This window comes from Protopterus annectens, chromosome 6.part0, assembly GCF_019279795.1.
Source record: "Protopterus annectens isolate FY-2018-M chromosome 6.part0, PAN1.0, whole genome shotgun sequence".
NCBI classification, from domain to species: Eukaryota; Metazoa; Chordata; order Ceratodontiformes; family Protopteridae; genus Protopterus; species Protopterus annectens.
Window position 1 is genome coordinate 1,011,169,014 of NC_056737.1, and position 26,411 is coordinate 1,011,195,424.

Genomic DNA, 26,411 nt, shown 5'->3' on the forward strand with positions numbered 1-26,411 from the left:
CTTGAAGGCTTACAGAGAGGGGGTGGCTTATCCCAAACCACCCAGATCCCAAGGCAGTTTCTTATCTTCGGCTGCCATTTCCTTCAGTCCTTCGCCAGCTATAGATACTTCTAGAACCAATAGGTCGTCATTTGGGAATGAGGTGGACGCTCCTGGTGGTTCAGTCCAACAGAACCAGATTCGGCACAGTGACCAGTTGTCTTCTCAGAACCAACCATCTGATTCAGTACCAGAAGCTGAGGATCAAAATTTTCAGGACAATGCCTCAACCCATCAACCCTCTCCGGGGAGGAGGCAGAGATACAGAACCAGGAGGAGGAATTAGGTTTGCCTGTCTTTTCTACAGTATTCCCAGTAATGAGCCCCTGTCAGATTGTTACCAACACTGGAAAGGACTTTAAGATTTACAACTATTCAGGGTTTGTTTTTACCCCACCATTGGTGGATCTCCTGGCTAAGGGTTTGACATTTGTACCCAGTAGGAGGGCAGATGTGGCCAATACCTTGATTGACCTCAAGCTTTTTATTAGAAAGCTTAATTTCCAGCTTATATTTGGCGATCAGGTCATGATGCCAAAGGATTTTCACGTTCCAAGTACATTTAATCCCCCTTTACATCATTCTCTTTGTCTTTTTGAATGACTGTGTGACTTAGACACTTGTCATTTATTGAAATGTAAATGAATTGTCCCTTATAATACCAACAAAGATGAGAAGTGTCTTTTAGAATTGTTAACCAATTCTTCTGTGAGGGTTATGCAGCCAGACAAGGGGGGAGGACTGGTAGTGATGGAAGAGGTAGATTGCATTCAGAGAATGGAAAATATTCTGGCATCTGAAACCTATAGGGAGGTTTCGAAAAATGAGTTGAATCAGAGTGTGACCAGGGTCTGTACTTATTTCAAAGACATGTTCATTAATGGAGTCATCAATGTGGAACTTTTTAATTATATCTGTACCCCTAATCCCAGGATACCTGTCCTGTTTGGTAATGCAAAGATTCATAAGAATGTGCATGACCCCCCCCCCCCATGCACCAATTGGTGAATGCAAGGGGCAGTGTGACTTACGCTGGGGCAAAGGTGGTGGACACGATTTTGAAAAAAGTATGTGTCCAGTGAGTCCCACATTTCTAAAGACTCCTGGTCATTTCTTGAGAGGGTTAATTGTACCCCTTGTACAGGGGAGAGTAATTTCTTGACAATCGATGTTATTGATTTGTACTCTTCCATCCCTCATTCCATAGCGTTAGAATGGATTGAAGCTATCATGACCATTAAACAAGCACCTGCTGGGGACATTCTGATGGTGAGGGAGTTATTGGACATCATTCTGACCTGTAATTTTTTTCTCCTTTAACAATCGTTGGTTCCACCAGTTAATAGGGGTCCCTATGGGGTCTCCTTGTGGGGCCAGCATTGCTAATTTGGTGATGACTTACTGGGAGAGAGAGTTTGTTTTCCCTAATCCTATCATTCAGGAGAAAACCCTGCTTTACACTAGATTCTTGGATGATATTTTTATCATCCTACAGGGGCGAGGGAAATGGCTGAGACACTGTTAGGTAGTTTTAATACCTCCACCAGTTTTTTGAAATTTACATTCAATTTTTCTAAGGAGAGGATCTCTTACTTAGATGTGGAGTTATTTAAGGATATCCCTCTAGGTTGTTTTACTGCCAAAATTCATCGTAAAGTAACTTTTTCTAACAGTTATTTACATTTTGAGAGCAGTCACCCCTTCCATCAGAAGAGGTCGATAGTAAAGGGGCAGTTGGTGAGGGTGGCGAGGATGGTGTCTAAGTTCAGCGACTTCCTTGAAGAATGTGAGTTTATTCGTGGCCTTTTTTTGAACAGGGGATACCCGGACCATCTCATATCAGAATTGGTCAAGGAAGTTTGCGGTAAGAGGAAGAATGGGTTCTATGTACCAATTTTGGGCAATAATGTAGCACCCCAGAACCCCGAGCCATCCCATATGCAAGCCAATGTGAATTACCTTTGCAGTTTTATTACAACTTTCAGTGTTAATGCAAGGGACATTTCCTCCATCATAAAGAAAAATTGGAGTATTTTATGATTAGACATGCAAGGTAACTCATGTTTTGAGATTACACCCAAGGTGGTGTTTAGGAGGGGGTTGAATCTGAAGAGTATTCTACAGATGAAATTGAACCATGCCCCGGTTAGGGGGATGTACAAATGCAATATGTGTAAATACTGTAGGTTTATTAAAGCAGGGACCTTTTTTAGTATTGGTGAGACCAAATACCCCATCAGGGGTAAATTTAACTGTGCCAGTTCACATGTGATATATATGGCTAGGTGCTCTTCATGCCCAGTGTTTTATATAGGAAAAACTGACAGGAAACTTCAGGAATGCCTTTATGAACACCTTTATGCCATCAAAAAAGAGAAGATGGAGAATGCGCTTGCCAGGCATGTTAAAGAATACCCGGATCATGAATTTACTTTTTCAGTCATTGATCAGGTAGTTCCTTCCAATGGGGGGGGTGGGTCCATATACGTTACTTTTAGAACAAAAGGAATTAATTTGGCAGCTAAAACTAGAAGCTTATCATTATCCAGGCTTAAATGGAATGTTATCCATTTCTTGTATTTTAAAATTAAGAAGTTTGGTTAGGTAATTTTATTGTATTTATTTTTGTAGATTGCATCCATTTTAATTTCTTCATCTATTTTTTATCTGTTTCAGCATGACTTACAAAAGTATGGATATTCCTTTTACTGCTTGTTCAGTAAGGTTGAGTCCTCAGGGAAGGGTTTGAGCAGGTGTTGTGAATGTATTGGCTTAATTGCAAAGTAGTCATGTGATTTATGAGCTTTTTATTAAGGTGTAAGCTGGAATGTGTTGTTTGTTTTTCTGATGGAGTTGGTGTGGGACACTGATGAAAAGCCTATTATTGTTGAGCTTAAAATAAAATTTTAACTTGCAGTTTATCAGCATCACTGTGTCTGGAATTGGTGCATCTGCTGAGGTTTATCTTCTTGCCGGCTTCCTTTTTCAAATATTTAAAAGTGAAACCAGATAAGGGTGGGGGGACAGTGTTAATGGACAATGTGATTTATAAAGCAAAAAGTATGGATATTCTTAGTGATAATAGTAAATATATTAGGGTATCAAAGGACAAAATTAATGTAGCCTATAGAAAATTTGATTTGGCTATAAAAGATTTGTTGGATGAAGGGCTGATCAATTTTGGTATCTAAAATTATTTAATGATTGAGAGACCTAGAGTATCCTTGATTTTTGTCACACTGAAAACACATAAAAATACTCTGGACCCTCCTCTTAGGCCGATAGCATCGGCAAATAGGTCCAAAATATTTCCACTAGCCAATTTTTTTGTATTTTAAACTTAAAAAGATATGGATAGGTAAAAGAAAGATTTTAAAGGATTCGTGGGATTTTTCTAAAATGTGTCAAGTCAGACTTATTTACCGAAAGGATGACTCTTGTCACTATTGACTTTATCGATTTGTTCACTGCCATTCACCATGATGGGGTGTTGGAATGGTTTGAGGAGGCATTAGTAGACAAAGGTGGGCTTACTAACATTGAGTTCCAGACCTGTCTTGAGCTTATGGATATGGTCCTGAGGAACGATTTTATATATTTTGAAGGAGAGTTTTTTTCAGCAGATCAGTGGAGTGGCTATGGGGGTATGTTGTGCCCCCACTTATGCTAATATTATACTTTCTGTATGGGAACAGAAATTCATAGTCAACTCCATATATGTTTACTGCTGGAAATTGTATAAATGTTACCTACATGATATCTGTATATTTTGGAGGTATACTAAGGAAAAGTTAAGGGAATTTATTAAGTATATTACTAATATAACTTTTTTTTTTAATCCACTTACAGTACTACATATGAGAAGATTAATTATTTAAATTTAACTATCCACAAACTAGTCGAGAAGAATGATTTTAAGTCTACAGTTTACTGGGAAGGTACGTTTTCTAACTCCTGCTTATATTTTACAAGTGCTCAAACTTTTTCAACAAAAAAGAAACATTGTCATGGGCCAATATGTCAGGGCGGGTAGGATGACTTCTAATGACCAGGATTTTCTTAAAGAATGTGAGTTACTGAAAGAGAGGTTCAAGGAGAGGAGGTACCCCCTAAAACTGATTTATGAGGTGATGGAGGAAGTTTTAAAAGGTATGAAGGATACATGTTTACCCTTATTAGGTAGTGATATTAATATTTTTAAGCTCAAGACTGAGGGGCTGTATAATAAGGAGACTGATTTGAATAGGCCGTTTGTGACTAGTTATAATGGTTATGCTAATATTATTAAAAATATTATTGGTAAGGAATGGGAAACATTTGCCAGTTTATAGGACTTAGATAATATTTTTGGAAAGCCCCTAAAATTAATTTTTTGTAAAGTGCTAAATATTAAAGACTAACTTGAACATAATGATCATACAAATAAATATAGGAATATGGCTGGAACCTTTAAATGTGGGGCCTGTTCACAGTGCTTCTATATAGTACATAGTGCTGCAGTGGTTATTAGAAGTAGGAATAAGAATATTGTAGGGAGGACTTACATGAATTGCAATACTTTAGGAGTGGTCTATATTGCCCAATGTGAGGCATGTGATGCATTTTACATAGGAAAGACTGAAAGAAGTGTTAGAAAGAGAATATATGAACATTACTATGATGTCAGGACTAAAATGAGAAAATGCACTCTATAAACACACCCTGAGTTGTAATACAGCTGGGTTCCAATTTTTGTTTTATTTTGGAAGAGGTCCCAGTGGATGTTAGGGGTGGGCCCTGAGAGACTAGAATGGCAGCTTACGTTGGAAGCTAATAAGCCATCAGGGTTCAATGAAAATGTTTCTCTAGCTCCAGTTTTAAAATTTTGAACAGCTAGATTATGACCTTTGCAATATAGTTATATTCTTTTTATATTTTTTTATGCATTTTGATACATATTTTTATATATACTTATTCATTTTTAATAATTTTTTGCACATTTTTATTCTGTTTAAAAAATCCTCTCATTTTGTATGGTCTCTGATTCATTTTTCCCCTATCTATTAACTTTGATGTAAGATGTGTTTTAGGCACTACACTATATGGCACTATTAGTCATAAGAAATAAACAGTTGTACGATAGTAGATATTTCAAATGCATTTCATTACAGTTTTATATATATATATATATATATATATATATATATATATGTGTGTGTGTGTGTGTGTGTGTGTGTGTGTGTTTGTCTTTGGGTAGGTTGATGTTTTTTACATATTTATGATAAAGTTCACCATATGGTCAATGATTCATGGGATTTTTTAAGCAGATTGAAAGCTGAAATATTGGACGAGGATCTAATCTTTTTAACCATAGATGTAGTAGACTTGTTTTCATGTATTCCTAAGGATGAAGGGTTAGAAAGTTATAGTAACTGTATGAGAAAATATTCATGTTTGAATGGGACAGGATGAAGCTACTGACTGAATTTATGACAATAGTCTTGGAGAACAATATTATATATTTTGAAAGAGGAATATATAAACAGACTAAGGGAGTAGCTATGGGGGAAGCATGTGCTCCCATATATTCTAACTTGGCATTATTGGATTGGAAGGATGAATATATTTTCAAGAGTCAGTATATAGATAAGATTATTAGATATGTACATTTCCTGGACAATATTTTTGTTCTAATGGAGCGGTACTATCGAAGAAATCGAAGAATTTGTAGGATATCTGAATCTTATTAGTGCCTGTTTAAAGTTTACACATTCTTACAATATCAAGGGATAGCTTACTTAGAGACATTCATCGCTCACACTGACAAAGGGATTAAATCTGGAATATATAGGAAAAGCACTTTTAGTAACTCTTATTTAGAATGTACTAGTTGTCATCCTTGGAAACAAAAGAAGAGCATACTGAAAGGGCAGTGCATAACGGCAGCTCGGATGACCTCTGATTATGAGGAGATGAGAAGTGAGACTGCCAACATTGGCCAGATGTTTAAGGACAGAGGATCCCATTTCTATGATTAATGATGCTTCTCAATATGTTATAGAGAATTGTGTAAAAAATGAAGCCACTCTTAGGAGCAGAACTGGTAAGTAATAGAAACATAGAGGGAAACAATAGTTTTAGTAAAGCATTAGTATTAGAATATAACCCAACAGCAGAAATAGTAAAAAATATAGTTACACAAAACTGGGCTCACCTAAAAGCTGATGGCGAGGTTTATAGAATCTTGAGGCACAAGCCTAATTTCATGTATAAAACTGCCCCGAATTTGAAAAATAAATTTGAATATAATAAATGTGTGCAAGCATAAGGAAGAACCAATGAAGGTAGTGGAAATGTGGCAGGTGCAAACAGTGCTTTGCTGTCATAGAGCACAACTATATTATTCTAGAGAATGTTAATAAAACAAAGATTTTTTAAGAAAGGGAACTGTAATACTAAACAGGTGATATACTTAGCTAAATCACAGTGGAACATCTGTGATGCATTCTATATAGGGAAAACCTATAGAGCTTTTAAAAACAGGATATACGAACATCTTTATAATATTAGGAGAAACGACAAAAATTTTGCTCTATATAGACATATAGAATCCAATCCTACCTGCTCTGCTTTCAGGTTTGGCATTGTGGAAATAGTCATATCACAGCCAGGGGTGGAAATAGTCATATCACAGCCAGGGGTGGATATAAAAGCTATTTTGAAAGAGAGAGAGGTGAGATGGTAGTTGCTGCTAAATGCAAATTGTGCCCCTGATATTAATGATAATATTTCTATTACACCTGTGCTGGAATTAAGACAATAGTAGATGTAATAATATGTATGTGAGTATATCAGTGTCATGAATATGTCACACTATTATACATGTATTATGTATAGGTAAAGTTTCAGCTCGTCATTTGAACATCTTATAGTATGTTTAACACATAAATACATGTTTTTGGTATTAGGTTTTTAATATTTTTTATGAATAACAGTTATTTATACAGTTTATTTAATGTTTTATATTTGTAGTTTTTTAGAACTGTGACTCATATATGGTAGTTTGTTACGATTGCTTTAAGCTAATGAATTAGTTGCTGTTAATTAATGAATTAATGGGCTTGAAAATAGTATAAATATCAGTGAAGAATGTTTTTTATTGATTCTGATAAAGTCTATGGTGCAGTAGATGAAATCGTTGAATCTTATGGAGTTCTTGATGTGAATAAAATACACTGAGTGGAGTGCTGTGGCTTTTGGAGTGCTTGGGAATCGTGTGCTGGTGTTTTCCCTCTTACTATTTCTACTCCTTTTTTGCTAGGTTTAAGGATGGATGTAGTTTTATCATGATTTTAATTTCCTTTTAGTAAAACATTTCTTAAGTTTATGTTTTTCTGTTAGATGCAGAAGTGGGTTGTTCACATTTAATTGATTAATGGATATTTTAATTCACTCGTGGTTGAATTGTGTGTATTATGTATTTAAAAGGCTGACTTGTTCATTATAGTGGTACATCTGATGAAGTCTTGATACAGATGAAAATGAGGTGATAATGTTAATTCCTGAATAAAGCAAGTGTTTATAACCAGTGTCAGCATACGCTGCCATGCCCACAACTTCAGTAACCAAATGCACGGGGGAAAACAATGTCCATAGTCCTCAAGGGAACATGAGACAGCAGGCAATATGGCAGGCATCAGCAGCAGGCTGGCCAGAGGGTATGTCGGTGGCAGTAAAAATACAGTGCACAATGGGCAGTGCCTTTATAATTGGAGTGTATGGACTACTACTCCTTTCATAGTGTCTAGGGAACGTTACCTAAAACGCATACTGGAGCATAAATGTGACTACAGTAGCCTGCAGGATTTCCTCCATGCTGTAGCACACTTCTACATGTTGCAGTTACATAAGTATGTACTGTACACTTAGCAAAAGACTCATTACTTCTTCTACATCCATGTATTTGGTTATTAAAACTGCGAGCATGGCAGTGTGTGTTTCTCTTTGCCCACAGGGAATTTGCAAACAGCTATATTTCTCTGCAGCTGAATGTCACTTCAGCCATGTGCCCCCAGTCAAATGTACCACAGGGAAATGTCTCGCTGTCTAGGCACCTGAACCCGTCCTTTATTACTAGATACAGTTTTAACAAACTTACCCGTAAAATAGAAAGGGAGGCCTCAAGATTTTAAAGACATTCATAAAACAGTTTTGCAAGTCCTAACACTGAGTCATATAAGAAATCAGTGAACTTAGCTATAAACTTCTCATATCTCCTGACGCGTGGCAAATTTTATTTATTTAGTTATTTTTTTTTTTTATTTTATATTTGTTTACTGGGAAAGTCTAAGTGGGCAAGTAGTCATTTTCTACACAGGCCCGGAAAGAAAAGCTTCACATACAGACAAATCAGTAATAGTGTACATAGACATAATCATGGTTTGATTAAAAAATTATATAATTACAATTTATACAATGATAAAACATGCATAATTAAAATTTAGGCATTGATAAAAAATACAAGATTTGACTGGTATTGAAGACAGAGCAGAGGATGCATGTAAACCATAACTATAAGAGGATGATGTTAACAGTCATTTCTTACAATTAAGTTACACACATTTTACCATTGTTGTTTTGTTTCTGCAGTCAGCATTTGCAAGTAGTAACACTTTAAGGTATTTTTTATTTATGCAGGGATGAAGGGATAGTAATTATTGGTGGCTAGTATTGAATTTGATTATAGATGAGGTGTTAGTTCTGGTAATTAAGCGAAGCTGTAGTAATCATGGCTGCTTTACTGTCTTGTTCTAATACTGGGTCAAGGGGTAGTATTGTAAATACTGTAACACGTTAATGTGGACTATTGTATGAGCAGAGCCATATGTTGGATAAGTGATTTTTGAGTAGCTTTTTAAAGTGAGCAGTGTTTGTTGTGGATCTAATAGAGTGTGGAAGTGTGTCCCAGATTTTTGCTACTTGACTGGAGTAAGGTGAATCTCCTGCAGTATCAGTAGCCCTGGCTACTTTTAGTAAGGATTTGTTGGTGGAGCTTAGTGTTCAGTTAGAGTAAGGCACTGTTATGCTCTGGATAACTGGTGTTTTTGCAGGATGTTGAAGCAATTTCTGAGCCATTGCCAGTTAATTATAAGGCCATGTCTGAGGTAATTCTAATCAGGAGAGTTATTTTAGAGTGTGACAGTGGTGTGACCTGTGTGTTGTGTCTGTGGCAAATTTTAACTTGTTATAACATATTTCATGTTTTTCAAGGTGCATCTTCTTGAGGCTGATATGGCATAAAGGAGTGAAGATAGGAGGTGAGTTCTAGCAATCTGGCTACTACATTTAATATCATTACAAAATTACAACATTAATTATAAACTGACATCCATAACTGCAACACAAACACCAGCCCTTGCCTCATTCTCTGATGTATCTCCCAGCCTATACACAACAGATACAATCTTACAAACTAATGTAAAAATCCTTACTCCACAAGACAATTACAAAATAAACTTTACTTTAAAATACCAATCTATACAAAAAAACAAGAACCCATCAATCTCCCACACACTTATTTCAACTTAACCCTATATGGAGACATTCATCCAAACCCTGACTCCATCTCCTCCCCTCCCAGCCCCCCTAATTCATATAGCTTGCTAAATTTGACTACCATTAACCTTCAACGTATCAGGAACAACATTCCTGATTTACATGCCTGGATTACATTCAGCAAACTAGATATATCTACTACAAAGACATGGCTAAAACCTTATATTAAAAACTCGGAATTTTTACCCCCAGGCTATAGTTGCTTAAGATCTCACCGACCACACAAAAAAGGAAGAGTCATCGCACTGATATACCCTAACACTTTTAATATTGTTTCATATACTCAACCCATTCCCGACTTCTCCACAGCAGAAATATTAACAGCCTACTTAAAAATGAGTAACTGCAAGAATCTCTATATTGTAGTGCTATGTATCCCACCAGGCAATAACATCCCTAAACAAGAGGAAACCCTAGCCTGGACTAGAAATAACATAAAACACGAAACAATCATTTTGGGGGATGTGCATATCAACTGGTTAGACATCTCACACCACAACCATTCCTGCAGTATCAACTTATATAACTATACCCAACTAATTAACAATATAACTAGACCCAACAAAAATAACAGTGGATCTATCCTTGACTGGATCATGGTCTCCGAACCAAACAGAATCTCCTCCACAGGATCACTTCCCAGTAGTATAAGTGATCATGTACCTGCCTTTATACTACATAAAAGTACGAACTGTTAAACTGAAACAGAACGCAATAAAAGTCGGCCAAAAAGAGTTAGTGCTATTTATTATAAATTACACTTTCAGCTAGGACAGTGCCTAGCCTTCGTCAGACATACAGTTAAAATATGGTAAACCAATGCCTTTTATCTAATCAAGTCAGTGATGTCATCAATTAAGCAATGTTGTTAGTAACCATAACAACATATTATCGCAGCCTACTTTTATATAGCAAGTTATAACTCATTAACTTATAATACAGGAAATGATGAACAAAACCATATATATTCCTATCTCATCTTATGTTTAAAAACACACTTATATGTGTATACATGTTAAAAACTCAACTATACAAATTTAATAACAACATACTCTACTTAAAACACTAAATCAAATTCATACTAAATAAGTCAAATTCATAAAAATACTTATGAATTCCCTGGTTCTCCTTTGCGTGAATATAAGGACTAAAAAGTACCTAATTAAACAAACGCTGCACTAACCAACCTTTAATTCCTGGTTAAACTGTCATATGCAAGAACTTTGTATATTTGCATTGTATTCAATTTTTATCTATTCAAAGTTAGGAGTTTCAACAGACTTTTAATGGAAATACTGTCATTAATCCCTGGGGGCATATGAGCCCTCGTTCGCACTTGCGACTTCAGTTCATCTATTTCGAGCAAAATTTGCCAAGGACCCCCCCCGAATGTTCTCAATTCTCTGTTGTAAAACTATGAACCTAAAGGTGTGTGCGAGAAATTCAGAGCAGTGTTTGGATAAAGCATTGTTAAAATCTTTCTTCTTTATTGCATAACAATGCTCATATATTCGCTGCCTAAAACGTCTCTCCATTTTCCCAATGTAAAACATGTTACATGAATTACAACAAGCAGCGTAAATCACACCCTTAGATTCACAGTTGAATTTTCCTTTTATTTTGTATGTGTTGTGGTTCAAAACCACCTGGTTACCAACCAGAATGTGTTTACATTGTGAACATGAACCACATTTAAACGTCCCATTAATTCTCCCATAAGAATTCCTGCTATTAATGTTGCTCTCTAAGAGGGCTTTAAGATTTTGACCACGTCTGTATACTATTCTAGGGCTAGAACCAAGAATTCTAGAAAGGGAATCATCATTTTTAATGAGGTCCCAATTTTTATTTATTACCTCTCTAATAGACCAAAAATCTAAAGAGAATGTGTACAAAAAGCTGGTTTGATAACTTGCATTACCAGCTTTTTTATTTGGCAATTCATCAGATAGACTAGCCAATCCATTAAGAACTGAGTGAGAAGATGAGCTTGATTGTCCTTTTAATAAAGGAATAAAATAACCAACATTATGCTTGTGTTGTTAACAAGTTGACTAGGATAGCCTCTTTTGATAAACATGTTACACAGATGGTCACATTCAGTCTCAAAGTCCAATTCATCCGAAATCATATGGGCAGCCCTCACCATCTGGCCTTTGACCACCGCTTTCTTTTGTTGGTACGGGTGGTTGCTAGTAAAATGAAGGAAACAGTTTGAATACGTCGGTTTCCTATATATAGAACTTTTGTATCTACTATTAGCCTTGTCATTAACTAGCCAAATGTCCAAATAGTTGATTGCGGTTATACCTATGTTATAAGTAAACTTTAGAAAACTTGTGGTCCTGTTAATGTTGTCGATAAAGACTGGTATCACGGACAGTTCTCCATTCCAAATAGAAAACATGTCATCCTGGTATCTAGTATACCAGGAGACATTGTTTTGAAATAGCTGGTCTTTAAACAAGTTGTTTTCCCAATAAGCCATAGTGGCATTGGCGAAACTAGCGCCACACGGAGAACCCATGGCCACACCAGTTTTCTGCAGGTAAAACATGCCCTCGAACAACATAAAATTGTTCAAGACCATTTCAAGCAAGGTCTCAATTATATAAATTATATTATCATTTGCTTTCTTACTGTGTAAAAATTCCCGTACCCATTGCGTGCCTAAATCCTGAGGGATCACTGTGCATAGATCTTTAACATCTATGGTTAAGAAATACACCTCAGGTTGGTATTCTAAGGAATTAATGTTTGTAAGAAAACTCCACGAGTCTTTGCAAATCTGTGGTTCCGTTTCAATAAAAGGCTTCAACAAACTGTCAACATATTTGGCACAAGCGTATGTGATTGAACCACGGCCATCAACTATTGGTCTGAAAGGGGGGGGACTTTATGTCCTTATGGATCTTTGGACACCCAAACAGTACTGGTGTTTTGGGAGCTATCGTATTTAAATATTGGTAAAGGTCAATGTCTATGGAACCTTCCACAAACAAGTCATCCAAGGTTGACCTTACCTTCCTGTAGGCTACATTAACCTCATTGATTGTTACCTGAGTGTAATTGGGAGTGTTTAAATGTTCCATCAATTTCTCCACATATAAACAATGATCCATAAAGACTAAGCCACCCCCCTTATCAGGCTTCATAACTCTTGTATTACAATCTTTAAGTAATTGAATAAATCCACGTTCCGTCATAGACATGTTAGACTGAACTGGACGGGACGTGTATATTCGCTTTTCTTTGATGGCCCAAAAATCAATTTCACACATCTTCTCAAAGGTGTTTAAACCTGGGTGAAGTGGGGGATTGAACACACTAGAAACCCTTAAAGTTTTCACCATACTAACCATAGGTCCCATTGATATTTGGAGATTAAGTTTACGAATAAACAATTTTAAGTCCATTATAGTTCTAGTTATGTCAAAGGACTTCGCAGGTACAAAGGACAGCCCCTTAGATAATATTCACACAAAGGAGAACCAGGGAATTCATAAGTATTTTTATGAATTTGACTTATTTAGTATGAATTTGATTTAGTGTTTTAAGCAGAGTATGTTGTTATTAAATTTGTATAGTTGAGTTTTTAACATGTATACACATATAAGTGTCTTTTTAAACATAAGATGAGATAGGAATATATATGGTTTTGTTCATCATTTCCTGTATTATAAGTTAATGAGTTATAACTTGTTATATAAAAGTAGGTTGTGATAATATGTTGTTATGGTTACTAACAAAATTGCTTAATTGATGACATCACTGATTTGATTAGATAAAAGGCATTGGTTTACCATATTTTAACTGTTTGTCTGAAGAAGGCTAGGCACTGTCCTAGCTGAAAGTGTAATTTATAATAAATAGCACTAACTCTTTTTGGCCGACATTTATTGCGTTACGTTTCAGTTTAACAGTTCGTTGTTTGTGGATTTTTGGTGTTTTTTACTACGTAAAAGTGCCCCAGTTACCCAACCACTAAGTAATCACCAGCGTAGGGACAGTAGAGACTTAAACCACTGCCCAACCACCCTCAACCAAACTTTACTAAGCATTAACTGCAACCCACTAAAGGTCCTTCCTCTAGATGATGCTGTAAAGTTCTTCAACTCTACATTCCTCAGGGTCCTTAACAATTTAGCTCCACTCAGGAAAAAGGGAGTGAAAAGTAACCATGCCAGCTGGCTTACTAGGCCTACTAACCAACTAATGAGTACCAGGGATAAAGCCTGGAAGCAGTGACAAAAAAAAACAAAATCCCTCTGACCAATATAAACAGCTTTGCAACCAGGTAAAACACCTAGTCACAAAAAATAAAAAAGATCACTACATAACTGTACAAAACACTCATAAACAAAACCCTAAAGAATTCTGGGGCTCCATCAATTCCGTATTAAATCCAGGTTCAAATAATAATCCATGCCCAGACCCAGATAAGACACCCATTGAAATGGCCTCACTTTTTAACTCAAACTTCATAAATACTATAGCTAATCTCACCACCAACGTCCCACAATCTAACTTAGCTCCCTCAAATCCATCCTCACTAAATATCTCTACCCACCCTCTAACCAGCTTTGCTCTCTGTTCTATATCAACCTGCACCATAAAAAACTACTTAAACTCAAACCTTGCACCAATTCCCCTGACAACCTTCTACCAGAATTCCTACAATTAACAGCTAACTCCATTGCCTACACCATGTATATTTCTTAACAGATCCATTCAGGAATCCTACATACCCACTATTTGGAAAAAAGCTTATATTCTCCCTCTTCATAAAGGCAGAAACAATGCTGACACCTCTAACTTTTGACCCATTGCCATCCTCTCACCAGTATCTAAGATCTTGGAAAGGTATATTCACAACCAACTTCTTAACTGCCTGCTTCATAACTCCTTTCTCCCACTCAGCATGGTTTCAGACCAGACCATAGCACAACCACAGCTCCTATCTCCTTCCTGGACACAGTTAACTGGGCCTGGGATGCTGGAAAAAATGTCACATCACTCTTCCTTGGTCTCTCAAAGACATTTGATACAGTCTCCCTCCCTCTTCTTCTTGCTAAACTTTCCAGCTTAGGCCTCTGTCCACTACCCTAAATCAGTTCTCTAACTACCTCTCAGATAGACAACAGTCAACCAAGTGGCAACAGTCTTTTTCTCCCTTCCTTAAAACAAACACAAGTGTTCCCTACTAGGACCCCTTCTGTTAAGCATCTTTATCAATAATTTTCACTCTACTCTTACTCAAAGTATAGTCATCCAACATGCAGATAACTCTATCATCATCTGTTCAGCCAATTCCCCACCAGAACTACATGCACTCATCCAAAATGCCCTTATCTTGATAGCAACCTGGATGACCAATAATCATCTCATCCTAACCCCCTCTAAAAAATAAACTCATGTTATTTACACCTAAAAAAACACCTCCCTAAACAAGGATTATTTCTCTGTTTGCTTTAAAGTCTACACCATCATCAAAGTTGTTCCAAACACAAAACTACTTGGTGCCATCACAGATGAAAACCTTACATTAGACCACCACATTCACAACAATATCAAGAAACACATGAAAAACTGTGCATGCTTTACAGACACAAATACTTCCTTACTCATTCCACTAAATTATCCCTAGCCTCTTCTTCTCTGCTACCATCTCTTTTTTTATGGTGCTCCTCTCTTCACCAATATCCAGTCCTCTCTCAAATCTAAACGTGACTTATGCTATAATAAAATTGCATAATTTGTAAGCAATGCTCAATATTCATCACATCACATCACTGCATCTCCTTACAATTCCTAAATTGGCTAGAACTCCCTCATTATCTTACATATTTACAACTAACCATCGCCCATAAATTCATATTCAGACCATCAAATCGCCCTGTCCTATCTTCTCTCCTTACTGTTTGCCATCCTAACAGACCTCTTTGATCCAAAAATAATCTGCTTCTGAATGTTGGAAAACCCAACTGTTCAGCTGGTCAGATGCTCTACTCCTTCACTATTGCTAAACTATGGAGCACTCTCCCTCCATCATTCAGCTTTACTAGCCATGCAGCCCTCTAAAACATCCAAAAGACAGCACCTTTCCTCTCTATGACAATGTACATGCGCCAGAACTGCTCCTCCCAAAGCCTGACACTATCCCACTCCACAATCTACTACTGTGATATAACTCCTTCTATCTGTAACTACAGGAATGTTAATAACTACTGCATGTATTACTTATATGTAAACTGAGGACTTGATAAGTATCAATTATTCAAACTATTATTGCCACATGACTAACCCGACTATCCTAACTCTATCTTGTTGTGTTATTGTAGTACAAACCACTTTATCCTTGATGTTATAAGCTAATAATTTACCAGGATTTGGATTGCTCACTCTATCCACCACTGCATCTCATGTATAGCAGATATCATTGCTTACTGATCTCTGAATTGAATGTATAATACTCTGTTTGCACTGTATAGCTTTATAGTGAAATGTATGAATATGTGTTTCTGTATGTCTGTATGAATTTTGACTTGACTGCGGAGCTTTTCTCCCTGGGCCTACACTGAAAATTAGCTCTTTATGGCCCAGTGGACTATCCTGGTAAACAAATGCAAATAAATAAATAGTTATCTTGGGACTACTGGATAGGATTTATTTCTATATAGGGTTCCCAGTTTTTTATGTATCTTCTTGATTGTTTGTGATATGTGTTGGTTGAATCTCATATTACTGTCAATTACCACTCCGAGAAGTTTTGACTGGGATTCTGGTGTAATTATTGTACTGTCTGTGGTAGTGATGAAGAATGTGGGAGGGGGATCAGGGACTCTGGTGGGGAATGGAAGATCATAAGTTTGGTTTTGCTGGGGTTTAAAAGGAGCTGTGAGTTTGAGAGCCGTGATTCAACTGCAGTGAAGGATTTTTGTGCAATGTCTTGCAAACTGTTGTATGGTAGGGGCAGCACATATAAGTGTCGAATCGTCTGCATATTGGATCAGAGAGGCTTGAGAGGTGGATGTGTTAAGATCATTGGTAAAAATATTGAAAAAAAAGTGGTCCAAGTATGGAGACTTCAGGAACTCCTAATGTGACTGGGAGTAAAGGGGAGAGGTCTTGTAACCATTTCACAGCTTGTTGGTGTCCTGTTAGGTAGGTTTAGAATCAGGTTATAGCAGAGGGGCTGTGATTTAGGTTATTGGGAATGGTCAGTAACTTCGGATGGGATACTTTGACGAAGGCCTTGGACATATAAAGGAAAAATGATGAAACTATTTTACCTTTGTTTCTGTGATGATTAATGGTGTTGATAAAACTTAGGAGGGAAGTTGTGGTGCTATGGCTGAGTCTAAGCCAGTGTTGAGAATTGGCTCATACCCTATTAGTTGTGAGATATTGGAAAGTTGTGAGTGAATACACCTTTCTAGGATGTTGTATAGTGGGGATAGGATGGCAATAGATCCGTAATTTGAGAGATCAGTTGAGTTTCCACTTCTGTATAGGGGGATTATGTGCGATATTTTCCAGATCAGAGGGACATATTGTTCAGAGGTGGAGTGATTAATAAGTAATGAGACAGGGAAAGCGATTGCTTCACCTGCTATGCTGAGAAAGTCAGCTGGCAGGTTATTGGCTGCTACTGTTGTTGGCTTTAGCTTTTTAAGTAGTTTTTGGAAGCTGCATGTGGGGCAGCAAAATCCACAATGTGTCCCTATCCTTGGATGCACTCAGATGAGCCGATACTTCTTATGGGACAGCCCAATATGGGCAAACACCGCTCAGTATGGTGAAGGTTATGGGGACAGCCCACTGTGCATAAACATCACTCACTATTGTGTAGGGCTATGGGGGAGAGCCCACTGTGCATAAACATCGCTCACTATTGTGTAGGGCTATGGGGACAGCCCACTGTACATAAACATCATACACTATTGTGTAGGGCTGTGAGGACAGCACACTGTATGTAAACATTGGTCACTATGGTGTAGGGCTATGGAGACAGCCCACCATGCATAAACATCATCCACTATGGTGTAGGGCTATGGGGACAGCCCAGTGTGCAAAACCATCGCTCACTTTTGTGTAGCACTATGGGGACAGCCCACTGTGCATAAACATCGCTCACTATTGTGTAGGGCTATGGGGACAGCCCATTTTGTGTAAACATCGCTCACTGTGATGTAGGGTTATCGGGACAGCCCACTGTGCATAAACATCGGTCACTATTATGTAGGGCTATGGGGACAGCCTCCTGTATGTAAACATCACTCACTATGGTGTAGGGCTACTGGGACAGCCCACTGTGCATAAACATCGCTCACTATTGTGTAGGGCTATGGGGACAGCCCATTTTGTGTAAACATCGCTCACTGTGATGTAGGGTTATCGGGACAGCCCACTGTGCATAAACATCGGTCACTATTATGTAGGGCTATGGGGACAGCCTCCTGTATGTAAACATCACTCACTATGGTGTAGGGCTACTGGGACAGCCCACTGTGCATAAACATCGCTCACTATTGTGTAGGGCTATGGGGACAGCCCATTTTGTGTAAACATCGCTCACTGTGATGTAGGGTTATCGGGACAGCCCACTGTGCATAAACATCGGTCACTATTATGTAGGGCTATGGGGACAGCCTCCTGTATGTAAACATCACTCACTATGGTGTAGGGCTACTGGGACAGCCCACTGTACATAAACATCACTCACTGTTGTGTAGGGCTATGAGGACAGCCACTGTGCATAAACATCACTCAATATAGTGTAGGGCTATGGGGACAGCCCACTGTGCATAAACATCGCTCACTATGGTGTAGAGCTACGGTGACAGCCCAGTGTGCATAAACATCACTCACTATAGTGTAGGGCCATGGGGACAGCCCACTATGCATAAACATTGCTCATTATGGTGAGGGCTATGGGAACAGCCCACTCTGCATAAACATCGCTCACTATGGTGTAGAGCTACGGGCACAGCCCACTGTGCATAAACATCACTCACTATTGTGTAGGACTATGGGGACAGTCCACTGTACATAAACATCAGTCACTATAGTGTAGGGCTGTGAGGACAGCACACTATATGTAAACATTGGTCACTATTGTGTAGGGCTATAGGGACAGCCCACCATGCATAAACATCATCCACTATGGTGTAGGGCTATGGGGACAGTCCACTGTGCATAAACATCAGTCACTATAGTGTAGGGCTGTGAGGACAGCACACTATATGTAAACATTGGTCACTATTGTGTAGGGCTATAGGGACAGCCCACCATGCATAAACATCATCCACTATGGTGTAGGGCTATGGGGACAGCCCACTATGCATAAACATCACTCACTATAGTGTAGGGCTATGGGGACAGCCCACTGTGCATAAACGTCACTCACTACTGTGTAGGGCTATGTGGACAGCCCACTGAGCATAAACATCACTCACTATTGTCTAGGGCTCTGGGGACAGCCCACTATGCATAAACATTGCTCATTATGGTGAGGGCTATGGGAACAGCCCACTCTGCATAAACATCACTCACTATGATATAGGGCTATGGGGACAGCCCACTGTCCATAAACTTCACTCACTATAGAGTAGAGCTATGGGGACATCACTCAATATTATGTAAGGCTATGGGGACAGCCCACTGTACATAAATGTTGCTGACTATAGTGTAGGACTGTGGGGACAGCCCACTGTATGTAAACATCACTCACTATTGTGTAGGGCTATGGGGACAGCCCACTTTGCATAAACATTGCTAACTATTTTGTAGGGCTGTGGGGACAGCCCTCTATGCATAAACATCACTTGCTATTGTGTAGGGCTATGGGGACATCACACTGTGCATAAACATCTCTCACTATTGTGTAGGGCTATGGGGACAGCCCACTGTCTGTAAACATTGGTCACTATGGTGTAGGGTTACGGGGACAGCCCTGTGTGCATAAACATCACTCACTATGGCATAGGGCTATGGGGACAGCCCACTATGTGTAAACATTGCTCACTGTATTGTAAAGCTGCGCCACAGAGCAGCATATCAAAGTCCTAGCAGATTCACAGACAAAAGTGCATAATGGATAAGACATTTTATGCAGTCATAACTCCCTCTGTAGGCACAGACCTCTGTGTATATGATGCGCATGCAACTGATTATCACCCCAGCTGCACACAGTTCACCAATATACCACCTGCATGTATGTTGTTCCCAAGAGGATAACCTATAAGACTCCAATGCTGTGCTATCAGGTGATGTTGCACTTGTCAATGCAGTGATCTCCTTCCCTGCTGATATGTGTTTCAACATTAAAAATTGAGCAGCTCCACTAAAAAAAGGAAAACGTCCTTTCTACAGGAAGCAAACCCTTACCAACAGTAGAGCCTCCCATAGTGCAAGCAACAGTGCCACCAGAATTTTCCATGCTTCACACTGTGACACTGCCTAACTTCCACCAAGGGGATTTCCAGCAGCAACAGTTCTCATCATTACTGTAATATGGTAAAAATCCTAGCTCGACCATAATGCCTATTGGATGAAACCTTTTTTGGAATCACTCTTAGGCATAGTTGCGGAGCCAAACACCTTTTACAATGGCTACATAATAATGTATGTTTTACAAAACTGCTATTTCCAGCTGTGATGATTGGTGCTCAGACAGTGTGCAGTGCTCCCCTCTCTGGTTTGCATAGCACTGTATGTGTTTGACACACATCTTTACACCATTCATAGAAGCTGTCCAATATCTGTGCATAACTCTTCATCCACATAACCCATACTTATGAATTGTGGCCAGTAATGTTAGGATACTAAACATAGTCAAGAGATTGCATTTTTGCAGCTGCATATTGTGTTTGTGAATATCATGGCCTACAGTCCTCCAGTGTAAGTTATTGGGGATACAACATTAAGAACTGGGCCTCAGTTATGCCTTTCTAAGAAAAAAATGGTTTGCTGGTAAAGTTCAAAATTTTGTAAAATATCAGCATATTGCAAATGTCCGACCTTTATGCTTTGTGAGAAAATTGCATAAGAAGTAACAGCCAAGGATGTATGTAAGAAGACTTGCTCAAAAGAAAACAGTTTACTAACCACAAGAGCCAGTCTGGATTACAGTTTCAGTAAATGTGTGCTATAAAACACATTTCAGAAGTGGACTTTGGAAAATAATATAACTCCGTCCTCCCCTCACAGACACAGATTGCCCTTTAAGTACACTTAATATTTTAGACTATTCATTCTCAAACATCCCACAAGAGCCAGGCTGGATTACAGTTTTAGTAAATGTGTGCTATAAATCACAGTGCAGAAGTGTACTTTGCAGAATAAAATAACCCCTCAGCCCACCCCACCCACACACAGATTGCCATTTAAGTACACTTAATATTCTAGACTATTCCAGCTCTATCATCCCTTTATATTTTCCCACGTGTATAATGCTCTCTTGAATGTTGCTGTGGATTTTTCTCCACCACTCGTTCAGATAGTTTAACATCATTCTGACTCATTAGCAGAGGACATTGTATAATATGATGTCACCAGGGAAGATATAAACAAATGAAAGGCAAAACTCTGGTCTGTATGAACAACCAACCTGTGACCTTGGCATTATCTAGCATTTTAATCAAGGGGACTCAGTATGCTAGTTCTTGAGGTTTTGTCCATTGTTAAAAATATTTAGACTATGCCAATGTGACGGGTTGGTTCCCCATGCAAACCAGAGTTTTGTCTGGCAATAAAAGCAAATGATTAAAACTATGAGATGTTAACCTACTTTCTGTAGTCCAGGGTTTAAGTCCTTCAACCAGCATTTTCTACTGTATAACTCTGAGAAAGCCACTTAACTAGACAGGGTCCTGGTGTGTTTGGGAAATTAGTCTAGGGTCTTCATTGATCTCTTAGAGTGCCTGCATAGTGACTAGCTATGAACCTACAGACAAGTTGTTCATAATCAACTGAAAACATTCATGTTTGAGAACAACTTAATCCCACCTTCACGGCACAGTTTCAGGACTGGCATATCTCCCCTACACCTCTCCTTAAGATACTTCAGCATATAGACTCAAACTGCAATTCTAAACAGCCTACACTTTCTCTGTTCCTTTACTCACCACAATCATCTGATGTTGTTAAGCACCAATTATTCCTTGCTTGCAGACACTTGATAGCAACAATGAAGATCTAAGCTTGTTCAAGCAAGCATTCATTTCAGAAAAAAACACAGACATTCGGTTTACAGATTGCATTCTCTATCAGCACTACCCATTCAGGGATTTATACTAGAGCCACTTTTCCTCAATCTTCACAGTGTGTTGAAACACACACACATAATCATCTTAATTCAAAATGTGGGTGATTCAACAGCACTTAATAAAGTGGTAAAAAACTCTGTATATGTTAGTCGATGGGGTCATTCTAACTAATTTAGGCTTATGTTATACAGTGGTGGGTTCTGAAAGGGGAACATGCTGCAAATTTAACAACTTTGTTATGGCATTGTTCAAGTTTTGTTTTTTGTGAAATAAAATAAAAATACTTTTACTTTGGTGGTATCATTTATTTTTTGTGAAGCCTGGAGGTTAGTAAGGATGTGAGTACCATAAAGAAGTGTGGGAGGAGATAAGTAGTGCCAAGTGTAGCTTGTCATGCCTGGAGGTTAGTAAGGATGGGAGCACCATAAAGAAGTGTGGGAGGAGAGAAGTAGTGCCAAGTGTAGCTTGTCATGCCTGGAGGTTAGTAAGGATGGGACCACCATAAAGAAGTGTGGGGAGGAGATAAGTAGTGCCAAGTGTAGCTTGTCATGCCTGGAGGTTAGTAAGGATGGGAGCACCATAAAGAAGTGTGGGAGGAGAGAAGTAGTGCCAAGTGTAGCTTGTCATGCCTGGAGGTTAGTAAGGATGGGACCACCATAAAGAAGTGTGGGGAGGAGATAAATAGTGCCAAGTGTAGCTTGTCATGGCTGGAGGTTAGTAAGGATGGGAGCACCATAAAGAAGTGTGGGGAGGAGATAAGTAGTGCCAAGTGTAGCTTGTCATGCCTGGAGGTTAGCAAGGATGGGAGCACCATAAAGAAGTGTGGGAGGAGATAAGTAGTGCCAAGTGTAGCTTGTCATGCCTGGAGGTTAGCAAGGATGGGAGCACCATAAAGAAGTGTGGGAGGAGATAAGTAGTGCCAAGTGTAGCTTGTCATGCCTGGAGGTTAGCAAGGATGGGAGCTCCATAAAGACGTGTGGGGAGTAGATAATTAGTGCCAAGTGTAGCTTGTCATGCCTGGAGGTTAGTAAGGATGGGAGCACCATAAAGAAGTGTGAGGAGGAGATAAGTAGTGCCAAGTGTAGATTGTCATGCCTGGAGGTTAGCAAGGATGGGAGCACCATAAAGAAGTGTGGGAGGAGATAAGTAGTGCCAAGTGTAGCTTGTCATGCCTGGAGGTTAGCAAGGATGGGAGCTCCATAAAGACGTGTGGGGAGTAGATAAGTAGTGCCAAGTGTAGCTTGTCATGCCTGGAGGTTAGTAAGTATGGGAGCACCATAAAGAAGTGTGAGGAGGAGATAAGTAGTGCCAAGTGTAGCTTGTCATGCCTGGAGGTTAGCAAGGATGGGAGCACCATAAAGAAGTGTGGGAGGAGATAAGTAGTGCCAAGTGTAGCTTGTCATGCCTGGAGGTTAGCAAGGATGGGAGCACCATAAAGAAGTGTGGGGAGGAGATAAGTAGTGCCAAGTGTAGCTTGTCATGCATGGAGGTTAGTAAGGATGAGACCACCATAAAGAAGTGTGGGAGGAGAGAAGTAGTGCCAAGTGTAGCTTGTCATGCCTGGAGGTTAGTAAGGATGGGAGTGACATAAAGAAGTGTGGGGAGGAGATAAGTAGTGCCAAGTGTAGCTTGTCATGCCTGGAGGTTAGCAAGGATGGGAGCACCGTAAAGAAGTGTGGGAGGAGATAAGTAGTGCCAAGTGTAGTTTTAGTTGTGCCAGTGAGAAAGCTTTTGGCTCTTTAAAGCATCCCTAGTCTTTAATGAAGTTTTTCTTAAGCAATTTTGTATATGCAGGTTGAATGTAAGATTATCATCTACTATCACCCCTAATCATTTGCTATGAGAAGTGATTTCAGTGCTTGTATTATCAAAAGAGATGGCTTTAAATTTAGTTTTTTTCACGAGAGAGGGATTTGGGGGAAAAAAGTAGTAACTTGGTCTTTTTTGGGTTGAGTATGAGTTATGAGTTAGAAAGCCATGTTTCAGTTCTTGCTAAGCTTCCTAATTCATTTTTGGGAGGTTTAACATGTTGTCAAATATGCAAATGAGAGTGGAATCAACTGTATATTGTATTAGCGTAGCCTGTTGTCTGGAAGTATAAAGGGTGTTGGTGAAAATTCTAAAGAGGAGGGGACCAAGGATACAGCCGTGCGGTACACCAATGGTGAGTGGGAGGTAGACAGAAAGCATGAAGTGCCATTTTACTGGCTGATACCTACTGGACAGGTAGCTTTTGAAGCACAGGTGGGTGGGCTAAGGGAGACCTAGTGAGGACATTTGAGTAAAGGCTTGCTGTGACAAACTGTGGCGAAGCCTTTAAAGAAGTCTAAAAATAAGGAAGAAGCTAGTTTGTCACCCTCTCTCATTGATTTTTACAGTATCTACATAGGTCAGAAGGGCAGCACTAGTACTAGAGGAAGGACGGAAGCCATGTTGTGTATGGGATAGGAGTTCTTCCTGTAGGAAATAGTCTAGCAATTGTTTTTTAATAATTTTTCTAGTATTTTGGTGAGGAGAGATAAGATTGCTATAGGTCTAAAGTTATTAATGTCTGTTGAATTTCCTCCTTTGTGCAGAGGGATAATGTGTGACTTTTTCCAGAGACAAGGAATGTGGGATTCCTGGACTGACCTATTTATGAGGATGGAGACAGGCTAGGCAGTGCTATTGGCTGCTATGTTTAGGTACTGGTTTAGAAGGTCATAAGTTGAAGAAGAGCATGGTTTAAGTTTGTGTATCCTTTTCCTAGTGTTGTATCACTTACCTTTCTACAGTTTAAGGTCGCCACATTTAGAGGCCTGTTCATTTCTATATTTCTAGGTCATTATTCCAAACAATATGCATCGCTGCTGTCACTTTCATGAAGCTGACATTTCTTACTCATTTAGTTCCCTCCTTCCATATCCTCATGGGTTTCCAAAGATTGCAATTTCTTTTGGCTGTATAGATAACGCCACTGACTCTGACACTATAAAAATAGATAAGCTCACTTTGGAACTAACGAGTACCTTCTGAAAAATGGCAAAGTAGTTTGCAAAACAAATCATAGTTGTCTAGAGAGCTCATAGGTTAATAAATTTACAGGTGTTTACTAGGTTAATGACCACTGGGGCCTTTTTAAGCCTACCAGGCATCCCAAATCTCTGACAAGTTCTGGTCCCCTTGGTAAATGTAAGCGGGGGTCTGGGAGATGTACCTTGCACAGGCTGCTTGTGCCATTAGAGACATCGGTGAAAAGCCAGGGGTGACTTTCCTGTTCCCCATCCAATTGTCCAAGTTACAGTTGAACTGGGTTAGGGAGGAACCCTGCTTCACATGGATGGGGAGCCTGTTCCAGAGACGGGTAGTCTGTGGGATATATACACGTCTCCTCAGCATGTCCTATTTATATCATAGGTAAGATCTAAGTCTTCCAACCAGGTACTTCTGGTGTTGTGCATTCTGTAGATATGCAGAAGGTCTATCATCTCCTAGCTCCTAGCTGAGTAAAGCTCCTACCTAAGATTGTGCAACAAATGGACCTGGACAGTTTGAGAACCTCATTAATAAGCCTGGGTGTATGACCCATTGTGATGTCATTATGTTTCTTTATGCAGAAAGAGGATCTAAGCAGAAAACAATAATTTCATACACATCAGTGTGTGTGCCAAGAACTTTAGTGACTACAAACTGCATTTTTATATTATGTTGATTGTAGTTGCAGTCTTTTAGCTCTAGTTTATTGCTTACAGTGATATACAGTCACAGTTACAGATCTGTTTAACAGTTTAACAAGATGATTGCAGTTTGAACATCTGATGTTGTGTGTGCCTCTCATTTGTTTATTTGTTTGTTTATTTATTATTATAGTTTGATGACTGGGATAGTCCAGTGGGCTTGGAAGAGCCCATTTTCAGAGAAGGCCCGGGGAGAAAAGCTCCACAGGATGTAGACAATTTTACGATAGTTATACAAAAGTAAATAAAGAAGTAGAACAATGACAAATACAGAGATAATATACAATTTGTAAAAAAAAAAGTTATAACATTTCTAATCCTACATAATGATTTACAAAAGTGAGATTCATGTAGTCTAAACATATTAAAAGTACATGCATTTCAGATGAAAAAAAAAACATGTAAGTAAAACATTTATGTACAGATAAAAAAAAAGCTTTTTTTTGGAAGTTAAAAATATGAGGAGAGAACAGAGAGAAGTTGAGGTGGGAAAAGTAAAAGTAGTATATAATGGAGAAAGGGAGTAGGTTGGGGGAAGCTTTATTTTTTATTTCTCTTTTATTTTATTGAAATTATTGTAGATAACACTATGTTTCAGTGCTTAAGAAATATTATTAATATACAAAATTATTTTAAGGCTGAGCAACAGATAATTAAATCAGAACAACAGAAGTTAGTACAAAAGTTTTGCTAAGCACTGGCTACTAACCCAGCAGCAGACTTAACTGTGTTGTTTAAGGTTGCAACAGCTAAACAATATACAGCTGCTACAATGTTACAAAACAAGTATCTT